Below are 25,205 nucleotides of genomic sequence, written 5' to 3'. Positions count from 1 at the left end.
CACTTTAATATGAACACACATATTAACAACAAGCAAAATCTCACTAAACAAAAACAGGATGACTTATACAAACTCAGCAATAATCACGACCTTGTCATATTACCAGCTGACAAGGGTGGGACAGTAGTCATTATGGACTGGAATATGTATGAAACAGAGGCCACAACACAATTGTCCAATAACAAATTCTACATGCATATGCCCCTTTATCCAACATTCAGATTTAAACAAGACATTGGCACAGGAGTAAGGGATCATTGACCAGAGAACAGGGTATCAATTGACAGTCCAAGATCCTAAGCCACAATATTTATATTTGCTTCCTAAATACATAAAAATCCTACCAAACCACCAGGTAGACCAATTGTCTCGGGTCGAGGATCTCTCACGGAATCATTATCAGTTTTTCTCACTGAATATCTACAACCACTTTTTCCTCTGGTCACATCCAGAATTAAAGACACCACACAATTTCTTAACATCATAAATGATACACAGTTGGAACCAGGTTGGCTATTATGCACATTGGACGTTACTGCCCTATATACTAACATCCCACATTGGGCAGGACTACAAGCCATCCAGTTCTGGCTGGACAAAGCTGAGTTATATACTCCTGGATTTAATACCCTTCTTGTTTGTTTAGCTGAACATGTTCTCACTAAGAATGTCTTTTACTTCCATGGGAGATGTTACTGGCAATTCAGAGGTACAGCCATGGGAGCATCTTTCGCTTCGATATATGCAGACTTGTTAATGAGCTATATTGAGGAACAACTAATATATGATGAGAACCATAAAATCTTTCTAGATAACATGGATACCTGGAGACATTACCTGGATGATTGTTGGATGGTGTGGAGAGGGGATGCTGGTTATGCTGAGGAATTTGCAGAATACTTAAATGAAAACAAATGGGGAATTCATTTTACTCTGAACTATGATTACAAAGTAATTACTTTCTTGGATGTTCAGATTTTACGACAAGAAGAATATACACTTGAAACACGTTTATTGTAAATTCCCCCAATTTAACACCTTATTACATGCCTCTAGTCATCACCCCTTCCACATCATCCAAAACATCCCAAAATCCCAATTTCTGTGCATCAAGTGTATATGTTCTTCTGATGTAACCTATAACATTAGCAAAAGTGATCTTTCAGAGCATTTTTTGAATAGGGGCTACCATGTAGAGGACATCGATAGGGCATGCTCTTTTGCCACTGAACAGGATAGAAAAAAAGTTGTTAACCTATGGTAAGGAATCTAAAGGTAAAGACATACAGTCTCCCCAACCCATTTGCTTAGTAACAACATTTGGAAAAAACACAGATGTTTTTAGAAATATTGTAAATAATCACTGGGACAGTTTGCTGGCAAATGATAAACTAGCTGGAATATTTTCTCCATAATGTCTCTTTTCATACAGAAGAGGCCGTACTTTCAATTCCCATTTAACCCACTATAAACACATTTCACCCACTACCACACAACAGATCACCTTATAGGGAGACAGGTTAGTGGGCAGTAACTCCTGTGGTCACTGCAGGTTTTGCACATATATATGTAAAACTAAAGAATTTATGAGCAGCAACACACCACATATTTTTGAAATCAGATGCTTTGGCAACTGTAGCAGTGACTGGGTCATTTATTTGGCCACCTGTTTTTGCTCGGCTTTTTATGTAAGGCAAATATTTAGGCCATTAAAACATAGGATCAGTGAGCATCTTAGTGATATTAGAACTAAAAAGTTTTCTAATGCTCTCTATAAACATACAATGACCCATGTCACCGCTAAATTCCAATTCACAATTATTGATAAAATTCAAGGACATAAATCCAATAAAGCAGGTTGGCACTCTATATTAAACAAGATGGAATCTGGATGGATTGTTAGGCTAGGGGGGCTTTGTTCAAACCTGGCCTTAGTGAACTAAGTTAATTTTGGCATAAACCAATCAGCTTCCAGTATGGTCTAATTTAACACTATTTAAATATGTAATGGATTCAGCTTATTTCATGCACTGAAGAAGGCTGTAAGTTTGGCCGAAACCGGTATGCTGTTTTTGTTATTTTAGTCACATTAAAGTTTGACTCTATCTACCTCCTGAATGGTGCTGGACCTTTTCTGGTGTTTTATAATACATTTGGCACAGTCCATGCACACAGTCTCACTTGCATGGGATTGAACAAGGCTCCATTTCAATTCTAAACCATGATTATAACATGTTTATGTCTGTAAAGGCTAATAGCATGGCAAAAGTGATGCCAAAAATTGATAGATATGGATCAATGTGGTTTTGTGAAGTGGGTGGAGGCATCCAACAACATTAATAGAACAATGATGGTCCAGAAGGAAGCATGATCTGAGAAAATACCATTGTTGTTAGTGGGTCTTGATGCAAATAAAGCATTCAGCAGAATAAGCTGGGATTTTATGAGTAGAGCAATGGAAGCATTTGCAGTCCCATAAAAATAATAAAGTTAATTAGGAAGATATATGAGGATCACAGGCAAAAATTAAAGGGAGTATTCCTCTCTGATAAGTTCTGTTTCAGCAGAGGAACCAGGCAGAGGTGTCCTCTTTCCCTTTGTTATTTTTATTATATTTAGAACCATTTGCAGAAAATAAGGGACTCAAAAATTCAAGAATATAATTGGTATGGTAATAATGAAAAGCTGGCTTTATTTGCAGATGATATTATTTTTTACCTTATAAAACAAAAAAAGGACATTTCAGCATTGTGGAACAGTCTGAGACAGTTATAAGTCTTTTCAGAATGCAAAGTTAATGAAGGTAAAACAAAGGCAATAGCTATAAACTATGTACCCACACATGAATTGGTTCAGCAATACTAATATTTATGAGGACATTATAAAATGAAGTACTTAAGAGTAAGGATATGTGGGAAGAGACTAAACAAAAGATAATAGAAAAACTGAGAAAATGGATGCTCTGTTTATGGATATGGTTAGCAAGATACAAGCAATGAAAATATTTTAGTCCCTTTAGTTTTATACATAGGTCAGGCATATTTTATCAACCAGAAGAAAAGCTGTGGATATCAGCTAATAAAGTGTTGAAGGATTTTATCTGAGGGGAAGAGGGCAAGACTCAAATGGGATATGTCTATCCTTCCAATAGAACAAGGTGGTTTGGGATTACCTGATAAGAAGGGGTATTTCAGAGCTACACGCTAAGGCTCTTATACATAACACAAGCAGTAGCTATAATTCAAAGTGGAAAGGGATGATGATGAAATGGGGGGAAGGTCAAGAAATAAGGAGATACTATGATGTTGGATACAGATCCTTAAGAATAATAATAATAGAAAATATTATATTCATAAAGTAGCAGGAAATATTCTAAGAATTAAACCAACATGGGAATGGGGAAATGAGATTCTGCCATTAGGTATAACTATAATTAGGGGTACAATAGGCAAGAGGGGGCTGGAATTTACTGGAGAAAACTGGCAAAGTAACCAAGGTACTGGGAGAAAATAATTAGAGTAGGACACATAATAGAATGGAAAGAGGCCAAGAAGACATTTGGACTGCAGGCTATAGACTGCTTTCCCTACCAGGGATTGATATTAGAGTATAGGTAAAGAGAAAGGGATGGGGAAGCCTAAATGAAAGACATGAAAGACCTGCTCTGGTAGAGGTTTCAGTTGAATCTAGACAAGAAGCTGCTGTTAAAAAAGGTATAATTAGCAGGCCATATAAAATATTAGACAATAACTACATGAATCAATCACAGGAGGTAAGAAAGGATTGGGAAGAGAGACTGGATAAGCAATTCACAGAGAAACAATCAGAAGATATATGCATGGGTCCTAAATATGCAACAAAGTCTACAAGATTTAGGATATTTGCTTGGAAGAGTTTGCAAAGGTATTTTAATTCCCCAAGCAGACTCCAAAGAATTTTTCTTCGGGTAGAATACAAATGTTGGAGTTGTGGTGGGGAAGAAAGAAGTAATTGAGAACATATTTTGGAGATTGTAATAATTTGGCAGACTTTAAAATATTATTGCAGACTACTCTGTCAGAAATACTGGGTGAGCAAAATGGTGCAAGGAAGGAAAATTTTTTTTGAACTATGATACAGAATCAGAATTGCCTAGGCTAGAAAATGGAAATCAAAGTCTATACCAACTGTACCAGAAGTAGTTAATAAAGTAACAGAGATAAAAGAGCTGGAAGTTGGCTCTTTAGAAAAGGGTATGAGCAAATTACATTAAAGATGGGCATTGTGGGAACAATACATGCAAAATAATGTTTTGGATGAGGAATGATGTTTAAGGGAAGGCAGGAATTGAATAAGCTATGTAATGTTTGACTGACAATGATTTTACAGAATATTATAAGTGATGTATAAAACTGCAACTGAAAATATTTCAATATGGTTTGTTTTCATTTATATAAATGTATGAATGCCTATGTTATAGATGATAATCTGGGTCTATATCACTTTATTGAATTGCTATTCAGCAAATAGCAATTCAGTGAACACTTGTTTATCGAATGGCATTTCAGCAAATGACAGAATCTTTCCCAGGGTAAGAAAGCACTTCACCAAATGCACACTGGAACAGAAACCACACAAAATCAAACTCACCCAAGTAGGGAGCTACGCCCCCCACAGCCCCTCTAATTATATATACCAACTCCAAGATTGCACTACTGTGGGGAAAAGGGCAGAGCTGTGATGTTGGCTGAGTGCATCCTTACCATGGAAAAGATTTTATCGTTCACTGAAATGACGTTCGATGAACAAATGTTTGATGAATTGCTATTCGCTGAATAGCAATTTGATATAGTGATATAGACCCAGTAATTCAATAAAGATGTTTCTTGTTTAAAAAAAATAATTAATTCTCTATCTCATTCCCATGTCCATTATCTCCTTTGTTATTCACATTATGCATAGAACATTTAACTAATTACATTAGAGCAAATTAAATAGCAAAGGCTTTTCAATACATGAGAATTACTCATCCAAAATACAATTATTTGTGGATGATATATTACTAACTATTGGCAATATTGAATCATCATTACATCATATAGTTAAAGCTATGGAAGGTTTTGAAGAGATTTCTAGATCAAAATTTAATCATAGAAAAACTAACACATTAATAAAAGTTTAAATTGAGATCTAGAAAAGTATAGAAATTTTAAATGGGATAATTTGCAGATTAAATATCTAGGCGTTATAACATGGAGCAGCAATGAGCTAGTATTAAATTATAAAAATATAATTAACTCAATTGCACAATTAATTTCAAGATGTAATAAATTATTTTTCACTATGGAAGACAGGCCTATATTAATAACAATGATAATCCTTACTAAAATCTTGTTTTATATTCAGTCTTTAATCCTATCCTCCTAAAAAATTTACGTTAGAAACGTAAACTCTATTTTACTTAAAATGTTAAGCTTCCCAAATAAACAAAGGATTTCTTTAGAATTGCATATGAAAAGCTGAGAAGAAGGAGGTATAGGTTTTCTTAATTTTGATCTGTATGTAAAGTCAGCTAGCATTCAAATTATAGCTCAGTGGTTAAATACTACATATGATTCTACTGAAAATCAATACAGGGAAAATATTACTTGTTAATAAAATATTAGCAGAACCACATGAGCAAATTATATTTAATATTTTTTATTGGATCCTAAAAGATTACTGTATGAGTAGTACTAATAATTATATCTCCATTCCTTTGATTAATTATATTCTATCAACATTTAAATACTATTTAAAGAATAATTATAAGATAAAAACTTTGTTTTCTTATTTTCTATAGCATTCACAAATGAGTGTTTAATAACACATAATTTAGGTAAATATTAGATTTTAAAGATAATAACTTATTTTTTTGGCATCAGATCCTAAATGGAAACAAAATATACTCTGCAGGTTATTTATTAGCTAGATATAATTAAGGCAAAAAATTGGTTAAGTTTGCAAAGTTGTAAAGATTTGTAAATGATAAAATAAACGTGTCATTATACTCAATTGTGAAAAATGTCCTAAAAATCTTAGAAGTTTTATTTATATTAACAGTGATTTAAGTAATAGTAGATCATATCTATCTAAAATATATAGGATTCTAAAAATAGATTGGTCCTTTTCAGAAATAATGTTTTGGAATTACTCTACAAAATCAATAAGGAAGTGTTTTCAGATATGAATAAAATGTTTTTATTTAAATCAACTGGCAAAATTTCATCTTCACTTTATTGGAAATTATTTACTTAGAAATATTTGCATAAAGCTTTTATAACCCATCAAAATGTTGCTATAATAAACAAAATATCAGACTGTAATTGCTGGAGATGTGGTGATAATTTAGATGTAGATTGATTACATATGGTGCTAAAGTGTAAATGATATATTCTTTATGGAATGAGTTTAAAAGTTTTTATCAAGCGTTGTGGTCAAATAAATGTATGACAACTAACTCATTAATATTGTTTAATGCTCCAGTTCCAGAAGTTTCCTGCCTTTCCTGTAACTAGTCTAATCCAGATACAGATTTGCTGTATCCAGGACTGTTGGTAAGTTTCTGAGACCCCCAAGCCCTTTTGTATTAGAGGGAAGCCTTCTATCTTATCAGTGAGAGTGGTAAGCACTAGGTAGCCTATCTACCACAAGACAAGTGGTTTCTGGGTCAGAAATTGTAGTTCTTGGCTGTTTGGGCAATTTTTCCATCTCTTTCAACTTTCTGGTTTAAAAGCCTGCATTTCCACTTGTTCCCTGCCTTTCCTGTAACTAGTCTAGTCCAGGTACAGATTTGTTGCATCCAGGAATGTTTGCAAACTTCTAAGCCCCCCCCCCCCAAGCCTTTCTGTGTTGGAGGGAAGCCTTCTAGCTTATCAGTGGGAGTGGTAAGTACTAGGTAGCCTATCTACCACAAGATCTGTGTTTTTTGGTCCAGAAATTGTAGTTTATTGACCATTTGGGCAGTTTTTCAATCTATTTCTACTATCTGGTTTAAAAGCCAGCATTTGTGCTTGTTTTCCACCTTTCCTGTAACTAGTTTAGTCCAGTGACAGATTTGCTGCATCCAGGACTGTTTGTAAGCTTCTTAGCAGTACCAAAGTCTGCTCTTCAATTTTTCCCTTAGATATGCTAGTCCTCTCCTCTCTTGCACTTTTCTAGCTTATTAGCTTAGTACTTTACCAGACTTCTTCTAGCAATTATTGCAGCACAATACCAGCACTAAATGTTCTACAAGGAAACAGCTCCAGTATTTATTAATGCCCACCCCTTCAGGCATGTCTAAAGGTCAGTCCCCTGTGCTTTCTCCTATTAACCTGGTGAACTTGGGCATCCTGAGGTGATGTAGCAACTGCCTCATGTACACTGGACAACCCTCTCCTCTTACCTCCCAACACTCAGACTTGAGAGAGATGCACTTATATAACCAAACTGGAAGCCATGCACTCTCCAGCAAAGACCAGAATAGCTGGTTAAGAGGAGAAGGTCAACACTTGCACCACACCACATGGAACACATAGCCCTCCAGAACACACACCAGCACTGCCTTCACATAAAAACACAAACCACACACCCACCTTGGCGGAGGTTCTCAATAAAAATCTACATAAACAGCAGAGACCTCCAAGGCAGAAACGCACCCAACCACCACAACATAACACTAATGATGAGACACATAACTCTCCTAAATAGTGTGCCACTCAACTAAAGCCCCTAAGGCAAAACAGCATGCCCAACACACTAGTCATAGGTGACTCGATAGTGTGGCACACTGATGTCCCACTCACTAGGTTGAATAAGGAGAAAGTAACAGTCAGCTCCTTGTCAGGTGCCAGGATCCGCCACATAACGCACGCACTCAGGTCCCTCAACAACAGGTACAAATATGACTCTGCCATTGTACATGTGGGTGTGAATGACCTGAGAGGTACCTTCCTGGACTACATGAAAAGAGACATGGAGGAGTTCTTGGATTATGTAGCCCAGGCGGGTATGACCCTAGCCATGAGCAGCATCCTACTATCACCCAGAATGATACCACAGTACAAGCAGAAAATGATTCATTTCAACAATTGGCTAAGTTTCTGGTGTCATTCTAAGGGGATCCAGTATCTGTCTGCCTGGAATGACATGATTGACTTCAATGATTTGCCAGGGATGGCCTGCAACTGTCACCCCTGGGCATCCAGATACTGGCCAAGGCTCTTGCCACCCCTATAGTGCCTTTTTTAGGTGGTGTTCCAAAGACCAAAGTACCACCGTAACAGCTACAAACAAATGCAATCAGAGAGTTATGCTGCTCAACACTTGAAGTCTAAATCTCAAAATGCACTCGCTCAAAGCATTCCTTAAACTAGAGAACATCAGCATTTGTGCTGTAACAGAGACCTGGTTCAAGGCAGCAGAAAGCAGCTCTGCACTACCAGGCTATAACTCATTCCACACCTTTTGGCCCCAGAACTTGGACAGAAGCTCCAAAGGCAGTGAGTGGTGTTTCCATATTTATAAAGGATGCACACACCTCCAGATTGGTAGCCCAACATAATGCCTCTGAGATACTTCAGGTGCAGCTAACACTGGGTAAGACAGCGATTCAGGTCGTAGCCTGCTATAGGTCCCCAGCCATGTCCCAAGATTCACACTCCACATTCCTAAGGACTGTGGAAAATATTAGGGTCTAACCTAACACTCATACTGGGCGACTTCAACTACCCCTCCATTAACTGAGAAAACTACTCATGTACCAATACACTTGCCCAATGCTTTCTGGAATTCATTAATTCCAGTGCTCTGGACTAGCTCGTTCTTAGCCTCACTAGAGGTAGCAACATCCTTGACCTGGTCATTACTAAAATGGGGGACCGTTGCTCTACACCAATAGTAAACTCCTCCCTGGTTAGATCCTACCACAAATTAATCACCTTGGAAATCCACCCCCCCCCCCACAAAGGTAACCACCGTAAAAAACTTCTCCAAAGCTAACTTTGGGCTCCTAAAAGCAGAGGTGGCTAACTTCACTGCACCCATGCCAAAGGAGAATAATTGCATGACCTCCGAATCATACACCAATGCACCGTACAAACACGTACACAAATGCATGGATCTCACCATACACAATAGAACTAAGATGCTCTCCTCAAAAAAGGAAGCCAATCTGGTGGTCCTCTGCCATAAACAAACTCTACAACAGAAGTAGGAAACTGATGCAGAATAAGGTGAAGTCTCAAGACTGGAAAAACTCCCTTATCAACCTCAACAAAAGGTTGAGATCCTTCATCAAATCCTCTAAAGCTAGCTATGAAAACAGAATTGCAGCAGCTAGTAAAGACAACCACAAGGCCTTCTATAGTTATGTAAAGAATCTCCGCAGCAATACACAGATTTGCTCTGCACAATGGTACCTCCTATAACAGGCCAACAGATATTGCCAATATACTGGCTGACAAATTCAGTGCTAACTTTATCCCCCCCTCCAAAGGACCAATCACAATACCAGTAGATTGTCAGACACCCAGTATTACTACTGCACAGGTTAAAATAGCACTGTCCAAGGCTAAGAATACAGCTTCTATGGGACCTGACAATATCCCTGGCTGTGTTCTACATGAACTACAGAGTGAACTGGCACCTCACCTGTGTGCCCTATTAAATCACCTCAGGCTTTGTCCCTACTGAATGGCTCACTGCTACAGTCATCCCTCTCCACAAAGGAGGAGCGACTACAAACCCTGGGAATATTGGCCATTTAGCCTGATGAGTCTGATATGCAAACCTATAGAACCCATCATCATGGACCTAATAAACAAGGCTATAGGGAATATCCAAACTCTGGATCCTACACAGTTTGATTTTGTGAAGGGTAGATCATGCCTCCTTAACTTAGTCGACTTCTTTGAGTCAGTCACCAGAGCTGTGGATGAAGGCAAGGTGGTTCATACAGCTTACCTTGATCTGGCCAAGGCCTTTGATACCATTCCCCACAAAGGAATCATAGAAAAACTCACTAACTAGGCATCAACCCCTATATCACTATGTGGGTTGCAAACTGGCTCACAGATAGAATCCAAAGTGTGAAAGTAGCTGACTCCTAGTCAGACTGCCGACCAGTCACGAGTGGAGTCCCACAGGGTTCGGTCCTGGGTCCTCTCCTGTTTGGTATCTACTTGTCTGAAGTCTAGACCAACATGAAGGGACTCTGGCTAACAAAGTTCACAGACAATTGCAAGTTGGGAGCTATTATTAACTCCCCAAATGATGTTGACATCCTACAGAAAGGCCTCAATGACACCAACAACTGGTGTCAAAACCATGGCCTTAAGCTCAATGCCAAAAATGTGTCATCATCCCCCTTGGGAAAAACCCAGTTCACTTGAATTACCACATTGATGTTAGTCCACCGAACACAGAAGGCGTTATAAGAGATCTGGGAACATAGGTTGACAGCAATCTCATTTTTGGCCACCACGTTGCCACTGTGCTCATAAAGTCCTTCTATGTGGCACATCTCATTACTAAGGGATTTGCATCCAGAAAGAAAGAGGTCATTCTCTCCCTCTATTCTTCCCTCATTAGACCAATCATCGAGTATAATGCCCCATTTGGCATGTACCTCACTAGACACCTGCTACAACTGGAGAGTCTGCAAAAGTACCTCACAAAGAGGATCCAAGGCCTTAAATACTTGTCCTATATGGACAGACTCAAAGAACTCCAACTATTCTCTGTCTCATATCGCCTACTTGAGGTGATCTCTGCTTGACTTACAAAGCCATGCCTGACCCAGCTCTGTTAGAAATGCTACATCAAAGCCATGTCTGACACAGCTCTGCTAGAAATGCTACATCTAAAGAAATCCCAATTCCTCTGCACCACTTGCTCCAGAGACCTCAACCTCATTACCACAATCAACAGAACATGCTGGAAGGACAGGTTCATAACCCACAGACTGCCCATGGTATGGTATAGACTTCCCATACATGTCAAGCAGAGCACCCCACTGGTCATCTTCAAGAGAAATCTTGATGAGTGGATGGGAAATAGAAAATTCACCCAGGGGATCACTCCAGTGGCTCTACTCAACAGAGACACTAGGAACTAAGGTCGGGCGGCATGATTCTAGGGTAATCCTATGGGCTAGGCTTGTAAAGGCTCCAGGGCCAATAGCCTAGTACACACCTATGAACCTATGAACCTATGTGATATAAGAGAAGTAAATAGGATATATAACTGTGCAGCTAAATTGATAACAGATAACGTTTTGCCACAAAAACACAGGGCAGTAGGGGAAAGGAAGGGGAGAAATCAAATGCCATCATGGAAGATGCTATAAAGCAATTAAGACAGTACATGTCACTGCTAGAAGACTATAGAAGAGAGAACAGATAAAAAAATACTCAGAAAGATAGATGTGATAAAAGCAATGCTCAGTATCAGAACAGATCACAGATCAGAGCCTACCATGCAGTATCGCAAATAATAAACTAAACATGTCATCACAGGCAGAAAAACTTACAAGAGATGCAGGTAAATATAAAGGAAAAGTGCAAAATAAAAAAATTGTTGATGACACAAAAAAAAATTATAGAGAACTGAGAAACAAGGCAAAAGGAATTGAAGCACCACCAAAAAACAGAAGAAATAGAAACATTTTAGAGACATATCTATGAAGATTCCGTGGAACATAACAAAGATGCTGACTGGATAGAAGAAGTAAAAGAAAGAATAAGAAGTTCAAAGGTACAGGATATGAAATGGAATGAAGTAATGGCCAAAGAAACTGTAACAAAGTTAAGAAAAGCTTCTAACTGGAAAAGTGCAGGCCCAGATGCTATAACTTCTGGCTAAAATTATTAACACCTTTACATGAAGATTTAGCCATGAGTAAGAACTATTTATACATGCACCCCAAACAGACGCCAGCCTGGCTAACAACAGAAAAAAATGATACTCCTACTTAAGAGCAAACTTGCAAGCTATCCTAAAAACTACAGACCAATAGCTTGCCTTCTGACAATGTATAAACTATAGACTGGAACTGATGCTGACAGAGTGTATAGTCATTTAGAATTAAACACAATCATGGCAATTGAACAAAAGGGCAACAAAAAGAAAGTCATATGGAACTTAGGATCATTTGTTGTTAAATAAGGTCATAACGGAGAACTGTAAAAAGGGGGAAATTCTAACTATAGCATAGATAGACTACAAAAAAGCATTTGGCAGCATCCCTCATTCATGGATAAAAGAATGCTTAAATATGTATAAGATACACTCTACACTGATCAATTACATTACAGTGACCATAAAACAGTGGAAAACCACTTTCCAGTTAAGCCATGATAAAGGACAAATTATTATTCCAGGGATAAAAATCCAAAGGGGGATATTCCAAGGTGACTCTCTGTCACCACTGCTCTTTTGCCATACCCTTAACCCTGTAAGCTGTCTGCTTAACAGATTAGGTCATGGCTATACTTTGACTCCCAGAAAACAACAAAGTGTACAGACTTCTCATCTTCTTTTTGTGGATGATTTAAAACCATATAGTTCATCTGATGAAGAATTGAAAGCACAACTGCAACTGGACAAAACTTTTTCAGATGACATAAAATGCCATTTGGTCTTGATAAATGTGCAAAAGAACTTGAGCAAGAGGGTGTGAATATTTTGGAACTGATGAAGGATTAACAATAAAATTTAAACAAATGTGAATAAAACTTAGTAAGGAATATTTTAGAAGACTAAAATTAATACTGAAAACAGCACTAAAATCTAGGAACAAAGTCCAAGCTATAAACCAATTTGCTCCTCCTGTCCTAACTTACAGTTTTGGAGTGACTGTCTGGCCCCAAAAGGTGTTGGAGTAGTTGGACAGGAAAACAAAAAGGATGCTTCATGCTTATCAAATGATTTAAATAAACTGGTGTATACCAAAACTATATATCCCCTGTTCTGAAGGAGGTATGGGCCTCCTCAAGACTGATTACATGTATAGATCTGCAGTTATAGGACTGCATACATATCTGCTGACCTCACAAGACCCAAACCTAGTGAAAGTTTTAAAACATCAAGAGAATAAGTCTAAGATAACTTCCCTGCTTAGTTTAGCAGAAATACATCAGTGTCAAGCAGGAATGGAAATCAAAGCAGAAGTAGATAAAGATAAGGCAGCAATTGAATGTGACAAAAAACAAAGTAAAGAATATAAGGTGAAGGATCAGATGAGAAGGCAAGAAATGTGGAAAATGCATAAGTATAGTTGCAAGTATAGAAAACTCTTGGAACAACTTCATGTTGATCAGGATGTAATGCAGGAATGGTTAAGGAGAGGCAAATTAAAACCAAAAGATGAAAGGTTAATCTTGATGGCCCAAGACTACATACACTTTGGTTTACAAAGTCAATTGAACATGTGGTAGAAACCGACAAATAAATGGAGGGTATGTAAAACAAAATTAGAAACAGTTGCACATCTTCTTGCTGGTTGTGATATACTAAAAGCAGTAAGACTGTATAATGAGAGGCATAATTATGTGGCAAGATTGTTGCATTGGGGATTGTGCAAACATAATAAATTTGATGTAGCTGAAAAACATTGGAAACATGAGCCGCAAAGCATTATAGAAAATGATGAAGTTTATATCACATGGAATCACCTGTTAACAACAGTTCACAAAATAGATGTAAGAAAACCAGATATAGTATTCCATGAAAAGAAGACAAAAGTAGCATTGATCATTGAAATTGCTACACACAGTGACTATAGTGTCTTGTGTACAGAGAGACACGGAGTCATAAAATACCAGGATCTGCAGGTAGAGAAGAGGGCAATGCAGAAAAGGATACCCAGACAATAACAACAGTAGTAGGAGCAATAGGTCTTATAAAAAGAATTTACAATCATACTTAGATATATTACCATGCACCTGCGGTAGCGTTGTCGCCTCACAGTAAGACACTGTCCGGTTCGGTTCTCAGCTAGAGTGTCTTCTGCGTGGAGACATGCGTGAATGGGCGTACCTTCGTTGAAGGTTGTGCGTCAGGCCTGGCAAGCTGGTACGTAAAAATCAACTGCCAAGCATTAGCGGACCGGAGTTCCGCTGTGGCGACCCCTAACTGGGAAAAGCCGAAAGACACAAACTTAGATATATTACCATACGAACTGCAGAAAGAGTCATTACTGGGCACATAGTGAGTATTGTGAAGAGCACTTCTGGCTAACATCAAAGACTGAAACAATACTAATTTCATGAACTTTAATCATACTTTTGACCTAGGAATGGGGTTCATTCCTGTCATGGTATTAGAAACCCAAAAGCCTTAGAGAAATTAAAATTAGGGACTGAAATGTATAAAAGGGAAATATTAGGGATTAACCCTTACGTCACTAGATGGGTAGCCAATTGGTTCACCGACAGAACACATACTGTCTAAGTTGATGACTCCACCACTAGTGGCATATCACAATGTTCTATGCTGAGTCCTTTACTGTTCTGAATCTACTTCTTGGAAGTCCAGGCTAAATTAAACAGCTTACCAAGCTTTCTGATGATTGCAAATTGGGTGCAACCATTGAGTCCCCCAACAATGTTAACATACTACAGGAAAGGCTAACATACACAAATAAATGGTGCCAAAGCCATGGTCTAAAACTAAATGCAAAAAAATGCATCATTATTCCTTTTGACAAAGTAGAATTTTCTGCTAACTACACTATTGACAGCACCCTCATGCTCAATCTCAGTGGTGCGAGATCTAGGAACACAGGTATATGGCAATCTGAACTTTGACCACCAAGTTTCCTCTATGGTAAGGAAAGCATTCTGCATTGAACACCTCATAAGTAAGGGCATTGCATCTAAGTCTAAGGATGTTATAGCCTCATTCTGCAAGATCCTCATCGGACCACTAATAGAGTACAATGCTTCCTTTTGCATGTACTTCAACAGACACCTGTAGCAGCTGGAGAGACCACAGAGATTCCTCACCAAGAAAATACAGGGCCTCCAAACAATGCCATATGTAGAGAGACTAAAAGCCCTGTCACTGTACTCTGTATTGTATAGTCTGCTGAGAGGAGACCTGTGCCTGGCCTACAGGGCAGTCTCTGACCCTGCCCTGATGAATATGCTTCACATACACAAATCTAACAGCGCAACAGCTACTCGCTCTAGGGATCCTAACCTAGCCTGTAACATTAACAGAACATGGTGGAAAGACAAATATGCCTCCCAGAGACTACTGCCCCTCTGGAACAAACTTCCAGTTCACATGAAGCAGAGTTTGCCACAGACCCTATTCAAGCCAACCTGGACAAATGGATGGGAGACCATAAATTTAACTTGGGGGTGGCACCCATGTCCATCATGGACAGGAGGAGTCAGTGTTGACCACTGACTAGCTTTGCAAAATATGATCACTTAATAAGGACAGATGAGCCAACTTGGGATTAACATGGCTAGGCTTGTAAGGGTGCTAGGGCTGCTAGCCTAGTAACCTCCTATGACCCTATAAGAAGATTTGTGACATTTGCAAAGAGACATGGTTCTCTCCCAGTCCCTTTTCACCTAATTAGATACTTTCTTTTGGTAAGGTTAATATCCCAGCTATAACACCTGACGGTTGAGTTTATTTTTTGAGATTCTGCATTGCTGTATTTTGAAAGGCATCACTGCAAACTTTATAATGGCATGGTCTGTGCCAACAGAGAGGTGTAATAGTTCAATGGCATAATGTTTTCCTTAATAAATCACTTCCAAGCAATGTGACACTTTATACTGCGGCCAGTGATGTGTTATTGCTCAGTGTATATTTTCATATAATATATTTCATATAATATGCTAATAGATGACCCACTCTTCTGTTACTCACACTTAGAGCTCTCAGCTACATTGTGCTTTAAGTGTGAGTACTGCTGAACTTAGAGACAGCTAGCATGCAATGGATATCTCTCAGTGCTCTGTTTGATGAGGAAAGCTAATCACAAATGAATGGTACCTTTTCAATAACGTGTTTTATTTATTTCTAATGAAGCTCTTTGTTTCCTCATGCAGAGATGAAAGACAGATTACTTTTAAAGCATAGTCCTCTTCCTGGTGGGCAGGTAAATTCCAAGAATGTAGTGCTGTGTGTGTTGTGTATTCTTACTGCCATCCATCTGATCTGCAGTATATTAAAGCAGCATAATTACCAAAGTATGCAGGAAGTCCAGTGCATGACACTTGATGGTGCTGCAGATACTGTTTGTACCAAATGAATAGAGCTTGTGGGTGTATAACTTGCTATATGGGATACACTTTCAGAGTATCTTAAAATGAATAACTTTTATTTCTTGCATTACAGAATCTGAAGAGCAAATCAGTCCAGTCACTGAAAATGAAGAAGAAGCTCAGAAAAGGAAAAGTTATCACAGATTCATGACTGAACAAAATGCAGTATCCTTCCTTTCAAAATGGAGAAGGGTCACTGACATTTTAAGTCCTTTGTACATTTTTGTTGCATCGCATGTAAGTCTATGCTTGAAACCTGAGAAGGTCAAAATGACAAAAGGCCATGCTTTTAGATAACTTTCTTTTCTTCTCTACTGTTGGGAATGTATTAAAACAGTATTTGTGAGGCTTTCTGGCACTTCCACAAAATGGTCATACTCACTAACTGTGAAGAACTATTGGCTCAAACCAGGCACTTAGCAGATAGGGATTCTAAATTAACAAGAACTGATTGATCATTATTTTTAATATAGATGTTGTTGCTTAGAAGCAAAAACAAATATTTTTAATCAAGACTCATCTGTTAATAAAGCTAGAAGTGCGTACTGTTACAAAACTAGCTAATATTGATTTTGTCCCTAATAAACATGCAGTTCTCTAGAAGAGTAGAGATTACCTGGTGGCATATAAAAGCCACAGAGCAGTAACGTGGCAGAATAACATTCCACAGAAGTGTCATACTATTAACATAAAAGCACTCTGACTTTAATGGCATGAAATGACCTTTAGTACACACACACACACACACACACACACACACACACACACACACATATATATATATATATATATATATATATATGTGCGTTTGTATTTGTACATTTCAGATGTTTTATTAGTCGATCCCAATGCTCCCCTTGTGGCTGCATTGTTAATAAAAGTTACAACTGCATATTTACTGATTCTTACCTCACATTCTGAAGAAGGCTTCTTAGTGTGAACCTCACGTTCAAAATTCCAGCAGCACAACCAAAATCCAGCTTCATTGTTATCTTACTCTGTCGGAGGTTGTTGTACCTGCAGCATTGTACTACAATTTACATATGTGATTTTAAACTTTTTTTATAAAATTACAACTTTTTAAATATGTTTGATGTCAGCTATAAAAAGAATTTATGGCAAGTGTTTTACCCCCCTTAACTTTGTTTTGAGAATTGTGATTTCATACATCTGCACTGTAGGTCTGTTGCATTATACTCTGCGGCTCTTGATCTATGCATGAACAGTTGCTGGAAAAATTATGTTGTATAGTCTTTTATCGTGTTAGTACACAGGGTCGGTGCCTCCATTAACTCCCAGGTTCCTGTCTATTTTTGAAAGGGCAGAGGGGAGTTTTTAGTGAAGCACCATCCCCACTTATTATATGGATAAATGAGAGAAAGAAAGTACCTAACACAGCTTCTATTAGCCATTACAAACATCCTGACAGATAAGACAATCAGAGTGAAACAGCAATTAATTCTGATGTAAAAACTGTAATTAAGCATACATCTAAACCATCTAAACCTGTCAGCATTGAGTATTACATTTTTCCTTTTTTGTAACATTCATATTTTAAATGTATGCAGGCAGCAACTGGTGGTAAAAATATCTTGCAACTGGTACATTTAATAAGCCAAAAATAGGGCTGCCACAGTTCCAGATGGGCAATGAGTGGTACTATTAGGCTAGAAATATGATACGCAGAATGTACTTTCCTTTATTTTCCTTTCACCACCTCTATCATTATAAATAAATTCCACATACTCTTCCTATGCGCAGCATAAAAAAAAAATCAGCCGCAGTGGCGAGTACAACTAGCCTTCAGTTCAATTAGCAAACCAAAAGAGGGTGCATCAATGGCAAACTACATCCACAGTACGTGCGAATTTAAGAGCAATGCATTTCTTTAAAGGGATATGCACAAATGTTACATCATAACAACATGTTATGGGAAACTTCCTTACACTTACAGAGGAATGGAGGAGGTAGGTAGAGTAAAACATTGCCGAATATATTTTACTGAAAAGTAACTTCTTCAAAGTCTGTTCAGATAAACAGACATGCTTACATTTACAATGGTATAGTGAAATGGCAAATGACAGATTTTCATGATACCTTATGCTTATACTAGCTGTACTTAAGGCAGTCTTTTTAAATAACACTTTTTGTTTCCTAAAAATGATTTGCACACAGTGAAAATAGAAGAGGTTAAATGACGAAAAATGTGATGGAAACCAGTAAACATATCCTCCACTATCCTCAGGCTGTAAATCGCACATGCAAAAAGCATGAGAGGAGATTGATGAACATGACAAAAGGGAGATTTGCTATCTTTTTTCCCTAACAATGCTCTAGAATCTTTTGCATCTCTAAAGCAGATGTCCTATGCCGACTGTCTTAAAAAACTACACCTATACTCTGTCGCATATCGTCTACTCAGAGACAATCTCTGCTTAACATACAAGGCCATGTCAAACCCAGAGCTGTTGGACATGCTGCACTTAAAGAAATCCCAATCCCTCAGAGACACACGCTCCAGGGATCTAAACCTTGTCATCACAATGAACAAAACATGCTGGAGGGATAGGTTCCTGACCCAAAGACTCCCCAGACTCTGGAATAGACTGCCCGTACATGTCAAGCAGAGTGCCTCTTTGGCCCTTTTCAAAAGGAACTTTGATGATTGGATGGGAGATAGGAAATTCACCCCGGGGATTACATCAGTCGCCCTGCTAGACAGGGGTTCAGGGAAGTGAATACTGTGGGAAGAAATAGCCAGGGAATTGTTATGGGTAGGCTTGTATAGGCCCTAGGGCTGATAGCCTAGTACCAACCTATGAACCTATGAACTTATGTATGCCTACCTAAAAGGATTGCATCAGGAGTGGTAAAAGTGACTGCAATTTACCATATTTTTTTCCCAAAATCTACAGATTCCATTAGCAATAGAACTCAGCTGCTAATGTTTTGGGTATGATCTCAGCTCTCACTTGGGAGTAAAAGTCACAGACTTTTCTCATAGCAATACTTATTCTGTCAGCTATACCACACTGAATCTGTCTGTCTGTGGGGAGCTGTAATTCTATTAACCAAGTGACAGTTAAATTAAGCTTTATTTTTGTGTATCACTGTTGTTTTAGCTGCATTTCCATCTGTAGTTCTGTGGAATAAGAATTTTGTCAGAGTTTTGCTTTACCCTGGTCGAGTCATTTCATTTTATAGATCTGAAAATTGATTTTAAGCAATATTGCATTTAATGGCTTGTTTTTCCCCTTTTCACTTGGTTAAACACTTTTTTATTCAGCATCATGTTTATTCCAAACATATTTGGATGATTACACACATATACATGAAGACTGGGAATTACTAAGTCTGGGAACCAATTTATTAATTCTCATACACCTGCTTAATTCTATAATGGGTCTCAGAGGAGCTGGAAACTAACCCAGCAGGAAGCACGTATGTGGTTTGGAACCAGATCTAGACAGGATGTCAGTCCACTTCAGGATGCACTCACTCCTGACACACCTACTGGCAATTTGAAGGATAGCCAGTTAATCTACTGTTGTATTTGGGATGTGTGAAGAAAGCAAGGGTCCCTAGTGAAAACCCACATAGATAAACGCAAGATCTACAAACTTCAAACAAAAAATACCCCTGAAAACTGTACTGGGAAGTCAAGTGCCATGAGGCAGTAATGCCAGCCACAGCACCACAGTGTTGCCCATGAACATAAAATGTTAAAACTAAATGAAAGCAAAAAAGGGAAAACATTAAATAGACAAGGTACTGAATATAGTGTCTCAGTCAACAAATTCAGTAACTAAAAATGATAAATGGGCTTTTAATTGAAAGCACCCCTTTTAGAAACTAGGTTGTTATAAATGAAAGTGATTTCCAGGTTGTAGTAATTTCTCAGTTAGTTCTGTTAGTGAGAGAATGGCTACATAAGACTTAACCCTCTAACAGGCTACATGAGACATAACCAGCTAATAGGCATGTGTGAGGAGAGCTGCCCTGTCACTTAAAAAAACACTGCCATAATATATTTCCTGCATGTTTTCACTGATGAAGCACACTGCTGTTGGAATATAATTGATAAACTTAGAGTCATTCCTCTAGGAGATCAAGAATCATAACTACAGGTGTCACACTGTAATTATAAAAGTCCCACAAAGCAGACTAATGCAAAGTTATAAAAGAAATACACATACCAACTCAGTGCAAAGCAAAGTCTAATATAAAAGTAGATCAAACAATTCAGAAATGCCAAGGACTTTTCACAGAGGGTTAAGCCTCGCTGCAGTCTTCTGCAGTCAATAAGGCACCATTGTATTTCCCTGGGTGACTAGTGTTTACCCCAATCACTGATTCCCATTCTGCTGTCAGTGCTGTTATGGCATTTAAGTCTAGAGTAATCCCTTGTGCCTAGTGTCACCCCCCATACTCTGATTTCTATACTGCTTCCAGCTGCAGTAGTTGAACATGACCTTTTGGCTGTTTTCACTACAGTGACATGGTGGGGCCAGCTGTGCTGATCGACACAGCTAAGCAATTTCCTGAATTACTTGGCATGTAGTTGCCTTTTTGGAGGTGTTTCTGGGGGAGACAGCTCGTGGCTAATTAGCATTTCTCTCTGCCCTGGACTGATCTTTAGCATTCAGCATGGACATGAAGCCAGCCCTACATGGTGCTGCACATCTACATGCTAGAGCACAATGCAGCACCATGTTTGGGCTGTTCCTGATCCCATAAGGTTACTACAGTATGGGTATGGAGGTGTATACATTGCACCACCTTTTCAAATTTCACCATATATTTTCACAATAGTAGCTTTAGTGTTGTCATAAATGTTAACACAAGGATACGTAAAAGAAAATATGTGTTTTATATTTGCATGAACATTTTTTAGAGTAAGAGATTTAATAGTAAACTATGTTTTCAATAAATCATTGGTATTCATAAAGTGCAAATGATGGTCTGAAATGTTATTTTTAATTTCCAGTTGAATTCACATGATACTTTTTACAGTGTGAATGTTTCTGTGTGCCAGTTTTCCATTTGATTTTAATAGACTTCAAAATACTAAAAAATGCACAAAACAGAAAAGAAGATCACAAATATTTGTCTTTACTTAATGTTTTATATGGGAGAGGTAAACTCCCTGCCTGCTCCACAGTCCACTTTTATTACTCAGCAAAAAGCCAGCTACTACTATTTTTTTGCATTAAAAAAATCAAGCATGCACCTCTCTTGTTTCTTTGGTAAATTTAGTAAAAAGTCCTGTTTTGAAACACAAAGCTCAAAGTAATATGACTGAAGCACTTGTGTTTCTTGCAGAAAAGGTGATACCTGTTTTTAACATATGAGCTTAATAACATTACCTTGTTGTAAACATATTTTATTGTTTTGTTTTGTTTCTAATCAAAACATGATGTTGTTATTTAAGAAATTATCATTGTTAGTGTTCTTAATGCTTAATTAAGAGCCTGTTTCTTCCTCTTAAGAGGCAATCCTGAATAACATCATTCAGTGATCACTGATAGGTATCTGTCATATCTGGCATACAGGTATCAGCATTTGCTTCAGTAATACGTTTTCTGCAGCTTCAGCCGAATGCATATTTATAGTGCTGTTCAGAAAATGGCTCTACTATGAAATGTCGACTTCCTAAAAGCAGGCAAGAAGAAAAGAAGAAAAAAAAATGCCAGAAATACAGAAGGGTGAAAAACAAATTGTAATCTTTTTTGTAGAAGGGCAAGCCTCTCTGCACCCGCAAATTATATATAGCCACTTCACAGTTGCAGCATCTCAAAGAAAGAAGAAATATCCCAAAACAAATGAATCATTGTTGGTGCACACTTACAAACTCCCAGGCTATAATTTCCTATGGAAAATAGTGATCTGCATTATGCCTTTCATCTTTTTTTTTCTACATGCTTGTGATGCTCAAGTAATTTTACCTTGAGCAACTGTAGGGAAGCCTAAAAATAACTTTATGTATTTCTTCTAATTGAAATAAAAACAAAGCAGCAGTAGAACAATTACTCAAAACACAGATTCCTAATCACAATCTGTTCAGATTTTCCTTTGACACTGTAGTGGATATACATCTTTAATTCTTGTTTGTATAAACTTCTATCTTAAATTGCTGCAGTTTTTTCATGTAATCCTTTTTCTCATACAAAGATCAGCTTGACCCTTGTTAGAGTTAATTAGTAAGCAGGTGGTAAATGTTTCTTCTAATCATGCAGACATGAAAAAATGTATGTATCCTGTACTTTGAAGGGAACATACTTGGAGATAAGCTTATTGAAAGTAAACACACTAACCATGTGAAGATAATAGCATGAGAAATGTTTTAAACTAACCTCTCTTCTGCATACTTTTTATATGTTTACTCCTTTTAGCCTCGGTAATGTGTGTATGGCATTTATCAGAGCAGTGATGATATGAGGTAATGCCATCTGTGCCAGGGAGAGTAGGGCAGTGCATGTGTAATATATGCCAGCATTTTTAGCTGGAGTTTTGTAAAGAATTTTATGTCATTTGACTATCACACTGATTTGTGCAGATGCTTGTGTTAAAAATGCATTTGTAAAGTTGCTTGTGTTAAAAATGTATCAACAGTGGGTCCTGCTGGACAGAAACGAGATATACAAGTATTTCAGTCAGTATTATTATTACTAATTAAATGTATATGTTTTAACACAGAATTATGGAAGGGAAGAGATTAATCTCAGTCCACCTAATTTGGAAAAATAGGCTGAAAATTAAATTGGTTGGCTTAGGACATAAAGATTTTATCTTACAAGTTTGATTGCAGCCAGAGACAAAAATGTCTGAGAAAAACAGAACTAGGAATCTTAGTGTATTTTCCTTTTGGGTGAACTAATTACTACCCTGGAAGGGTGGACATTTCTGAAGTTGTTTTATAGCTTTCAAATGCTGCAACAGATCATAGCAAAGCCCTGGGTGTGTATTGTACCAGAGTCAGGTGACCAGATGTGATGTAATTTTATAACTAGTACTGAAATTATTCTTTAGATATTAGTGACAGATATGATGGAACTCTTGCAGCAGCACTTTGTTTTTTGGAACCTGACAGGAAAGATCGCTCATAGATATCTCACACAACCTCACACCTCATCTTGCCTTGTTGTAATATGCAACTCAACACTGAGAATCTTTCCTTGCTGTAGTAAATACCTTAACTAGGGAACAGTAATTCATTAGTCAGTCAGGAAAACACAGTGAGATTAGTTAAGTGTTGTTTTCCTGCATCTGTGTGAATCTATCTAACTGTGTTATTTTTTATATCTCCAACAACCCAAATAACTCTCCTAGACAGTTGAAGGACTCCTAATTATGCCAAATCCACAACAGTATAAAAAAACAGAAGTCCACCATTCAGTATACTGTTTAATATAGAACCAATAACAAATAAAATGCAGAGCTTTCGAGTGAAACTCTTCTTCAGTGTATTAAAACATAAGAACAATGCCTTTCTTTTATATACAGACCAACCAATCAGTTCATGGTTCCAATGAACAATAGCAATAAGCTTAAAGAGCCCAGGCATTCTGCACTAATATAAAAATGCAAAAAAAAAAAAAAAATATATATATATATATATATATATAGATATAGATATATAGATGCAATAAAAAAAATATATATATATAAATACATTTACAATTATATATATATATATATATATATATATATATATATATATACATTTACAATTATATCACATCATGCTTGTTCTTTAAAATAGGTTTAACACTGTTGCTGCTATTAAGTCCTGGTAATTTATATGCCCTAAAATAATTAATCCATTTGTATTCCATTAGCTCTGTTCTATTTACTAACCCCCCCCCACTGATGTTTGGAAATATAACCTGCAAAATCCTAAACTTAAACTTATGTTCTATGCCTTTCATGAATATGTGTTTTGCTAAAGCATTAGTGGAAATATTCCTTCAGATATCAGACATGTGTGTACTAATTCTTTCTTTTCAATTTCTTATTGGTCTTACCAATATAAAAGCAATAGCACTGGAAACAATTTGCAAAGTATATTACATTTTCAGTACTACATGTACTTGATGCTCTAAACACAAATGTTTCTTGACTAATAGGATGTTTAAAAAAATAATTCTCTGTTGATGTCCTTACAACGAACACAATTGTGACAAGGGACAGTGCCAGATTTCTTTTTCTTAGAACTAATATCAATCTTCCCTAGTTTTATATCCTTATAACATAAGTATTGTTTGAGATTCCTTTCGGTCTTATATATAAAACCAAGGTTTTATACCTACTATCTCACTAACTTCCTGATTAGAAGCCAAAATAGTCCAATTTTTCTAATAATTCTAAATATATATATATATATATATATATATATATATATATATATATATATATCTCATTATGATCTCCTGGAAGGCTGTTGAGCTGAGGAGCTAGAGTATTGAGAGTGTTTTTAGCTTGTGCTGATTAAATTATTTTATTTCACTGTCCATTTGTTAGGGATTAAGAAAATCAGTTTTCTTCATGGAAGAGGTAAGGACAACTAGAAGAGAAACTAAAAAATATAAGTAAAGATGTAGGGATCTGAGAAGCCATGTAGGTAAGCCATGGAAATGATGTACCTAATCTTGAAATGACTCTTTGGAGGAATATGTTCCCATCTCAACTTATTCTCACCTATGGAGTAAGTTGCACACACAAATGAAAGAAGATACTACTTTGGCTAACTTTAAAACTGGTCTTGATGATTGGATGGGTATTCAAAAATTTGCCTCATGGTTATCATGTATAGCTGTATTCAGTTTGGAAGACAAGCAATACTAAATGTCTGAAAAGGGTGGCAAGAACTTTCAAGTGTGTCTACTTAAAGATATATATGGGTAGACATGTTATGGTTCC

General features: G+C 37.2%; 1 protein-coding gene across 1 annotated transcript in view; it reads left to right on the top strand.

Moving 5' to 3' along the window:
- The window catches only part of LOC122792268 (protein THEMIS2-like), a 655,074-nt gene extending 636,331 nt beyond the window's left edge, over positions 1–18,743 (top strand). The window contains exon 7 of the mRNA XM_044060021.1: positions 16,360–18,743. The gene's annotated coding sequence lies outside the window, so the exon portion shown is untranslated. The remainder of the gene's footprint in view (positions 1–16,359) is intronic.
- Positions 18,744–25,205: the final 6,462 nt, after the last annotated feature.

The sequence above is a fragment of the Protopterus annectens genome, chromosome 1.part2 (assembly GCF_019279795.1).
Source record: "Protopterus annectens isolate FY-2018-M chromosome 1.part2, PAN1.0, whole genome shotgun sequence".
NCBI classification, from domain to species: domain Eukaryota; kingdom Metazoa; phylum Chordata; order Ceratodontiformes; family Protopteridae; genus Protopterus; species Protopterus annectens.
This window is presented reverse-complemented; position numbering and strand designations above follow the sequence as displayed.